At 34.0% G+C, this 3360-nt stretch overlaps 1 protein-coding gene across 2 annotated transcripts in view; it reads right to left on the bottom strand.

Annotated features, from left to right (window-relative positions):
- The window catches only part of nr0b2a (nuclear receptor subfamily 0, group B, member 2a), a 7393-nt gene extending 5647 nt beyond the window's left edge, over positions 1-1746 (bottom strand). The window contains exon 1 of one of the 2 annotated variants that reach the window (XM_016550028.1): positions 1720-1746. The gene's annotated coding sequence lies outside the window, so the exon portion shown is untranslated. The remainder of the gene's footprint in view (positions 1-1719) is intronic. The other variant, XM_016550109.1, reaches the window with a different exon arrangement.
- Between the last annotated feature and the right edge of the window lie 1614 nt (positions 1747-3360).

Below are 3360 nucleotides of genomic sequence, written 5' to 3'. Positions count from 1 at the left end.
CACAGAATTTCTGAGGGGCAAAAATCATAAGGCTATTGTAAGAATAAATGAAACTTGTTTTTATGCTTTCAAATAATTAGACATGCTAAAACACAGAATTTGGTAACAATAAAACATAAGGTTGGAAAAATAAAAAAAACTGTTGGGCCCTAAACATGCAATTTTTGTTAAACTTTTAATAAATTGATGTTAAACTGTTTACGTTTCATGATTTTAATTCATTAGACATGCTTTTTGATTAATAAAATTAAATTTAACCATTAAAAAGGAGTCCAGAAAAATTAAAACGGAAAAAAACGGAACGAAAGTGAAACAAAAATACTGGATGATATTGTTGTTGTTGTTGTTTTTTTGCAATACATGCAACATTAAATGCTACTTTCTGCTCTTAAATAGTCCTTAAATTGTGTAAGGGTGTGTAATAAAACCTATATATATATAATATGTTCTCAGTATAAAATGATGTGTTGCTCGAGGTCCTAAAAAGTGCACAGTGTGGATGTGTTTCAGGTGTGTTTGATTAGAGACACGTCCAACATGTGCAGTGTTGGTGAAACTCCAGGAACAGAGTGAGAAAACACTGCTGTAAACAACATGAAAATTATAACACTGTATAATAATCATATACTCCAAATATACAGAAGTTCATGAAATGATGATGATATAGGCATTGGCCTGCAATAACATCTACTAGCCTGAACACACGTTCTAACTTTATCTACATGTTTTCCTGCGAAGGTTTCCAAATCATAAGGATCTTCTACAACTTGCACGGGCAACTGAATGATTTTATCTCATCAGATTGTTTAGTTGGCCATGTTGTTGTTTAGGCTTGGATCTCATTGGTAAATCAATGGCAAAACATTGCAAAACATGTTGACAGGAAAGATGCGTGTGTGTGTGTAGATGTGAATTCATTTATGTACTGTAAACTCTTAATATTTTATATATTAATTCTGAAAGGTGGGTTTGTTTTGTTGACTGTTTGAAAGACTACATTTAACCACTTTGACTTGAAAAGTGTATTGGCAGCATAAACTTGCGCTTAAATTCACATGTGACATTAACTGAATGCTTTTCAGCAGCCTTTACTCAAAACTACAACAGAACAAGAGGTTTAACATCATGCCAGAGTCGAACAAACATAGTTACACGATCTCATTATTCAAATAATTCAGGTCAAATGCCAGAATTGACACTATTTTTTTTTTTTGTACTGCGCCTATTGATGACCTTCATATTCCACACTAGTCTTATCAACAGGACATGATTCAATTGATGACCTTCATATTCCACACTAGTCTTATCAACAGGACATGATTCGTGTTTCTCAATGACAACATCTCGAATCTATTTATATTCCAGCTTTTATGACGGTCATAAGAATGACTGAGCTGTAAAGTTGAAGGCCAGGTTAAGATCGTTTAGTTTTCTTTCGGTTGGTGAACCCGAATAACCTGTTTTCCTGTCAGTCTGAGATGAGTAACTATCAGGTTTTTCACTTAAAGGCCTAATAACCCCATAAAGTCAGATATGGATGATTTTGCTCAATTATGTCGAGTTTTAACGCTTTATTCGCGTTAAACGCGATTCAAATCCGCCTCAGCATTCAAACATACATCGGTATTCTGACCTAAAGTTCACATTAACATTCAGAAACATAAAAACAGAGTGTTTTCAGCTTAGTCAGCTTAGTAAGAGTAACTGTTTCCAACTCACCAAATAAGATGTGTGGTGATGCGGAAGTCAAGGTTTTAATATCTGACTGAATATAGTTGAACACGTGCTCGCAGTTCGCGCCTAAAAACTGAACACGGATCCTAACGGTCAGGGTTGCCAGGTTTTCACAAGAAAACCCCCCCAATGGCTACTCAAAACTAGCCCAATTGCGTTTCGAGGGAGGTAAAAATCGCGTTCCGGGGGGTAAAATACATGTGTTTTTGGCGAGGTTCCCTGTTGCAGAAAGAAAGCTGCAAAGAAACCGCAAAAAGGACATAAAAGTATCATAAAAGTAGTCCATAATGCTCTATAATCCAAATCTCCTGAAGCAATTTCATAAAGTTGTGTGAGAAACAGATAGTGCTTCCTCTCCAAGAACATAAGGGAAGCTAGGGGGAAATTCATTCATTACAAAATAGTACATAGATACTATTATACACCATCTAGACTTTACAGGATGGGGATAGCTGGAAATAATCTCTGTTGGAAATGTAAGGAAGAAGAGGGCACTTATTTACATATGATTTGGGGAATGTTCTTTAGTTCAGCCATTCTGACGTAAAATTCTGAGAATACTTGAAGAGTGGTTGGGCTTTAATTTACCTGTGGAACCACAATTATGCCTTCTTGGAGATAAATCAGCTGTACCTAATATAGCAAAAAATGCTTTTACCCTTATTAAGATTGGTTGTATTCACAGCTGCCAGGATGATCTTGCGCAATTGGAAATGCCCCAAAACCCCCCAAATTGATGGTGACTAGTGGCTGAATATGTAATTGGTTGGAAAGGTGAATATTGAATACTGTGGTGATGTACGAAGTTTTGACTGTTGAACAATAAAAAAAGTTGAATTACAAAAAAAAAAATATTAGCTCATATACAGTTGTGCTCAAAATTATTCATAGCCTTGGTAAATATGATCAAAGAAGGCTGTGAAAATGAATCTGTATCATCAATCCTTTAGATATTTTATTTTTTAAATGTACTTAAATCAAACTTGTTTTTATGCTTTCAAATAATTAGACATGCTAAAACACAGAATTTGGTAACAATAAAACATAAGGTTGGAAAAATAAAAAAAACTGTTGGGCCCTAAACATGCAATTTTTGTTAAACTTTTAATAAATTGATGTTAAACTGTTTACGTTTCATGATTTTAATTCATTAGACATGCTTTTTGATTAATAAAATTAAATTTAACCATTAAAAAGGAGTCCAGAAAAATTAAAACGGAAAAAAACGGAACGAAAGTGAAACAAAAATACTGGATGATATTGTTGTTGTTGTTGTTTTTTTGCAATACATGCAACATTAAATGCTACTTTCTGCTCTTAAATACTCCTTAAATTGTGTAAGGGTGTGTAATAAAACCTATATATATATATATAATATTTTCTCAGTATAAAATGATGTGTTGCTCGAGGTCCTAAAAAGTGCACAGTGTGGATGTGTTTCAGGTGTGTTTGATTAGAGACACGTCCAACATGTGCAGTGTTGGTGAAACTCCAGGAACAGAGTGAGAAAACACTGCTGTAAACAACATGAAAATTATAACACTGTATAATAATCATATACTCCAAATATACAGAAGTTCATGAAATGATGACGATATAGGCATTGGCCTGCAATAACATCTACTA

Source organism: Sinocyclocheilus rhinocerous, unplaced genomic scaffold, assembly GCF_001515625.1.
Source record: "Sinocyclocheilus rhinocerous isolate Xijiao unplaced genomic scaffold, SAMN03320098_v1.1 scaffold281, whole genome shotgun sequence".
Lineage (NCBI taxonomy): Eukaryota > Metazoa > Chordata > Actinopteri > Cypriniformes > Cyprinidae > Sinocyclocheilus > Sinocyclocheilus rhinocerous.
Note: the sequence above shows the minus strand (reverse complement) of the source record. Positions and strands in the feature narration are given on the sequence as shown.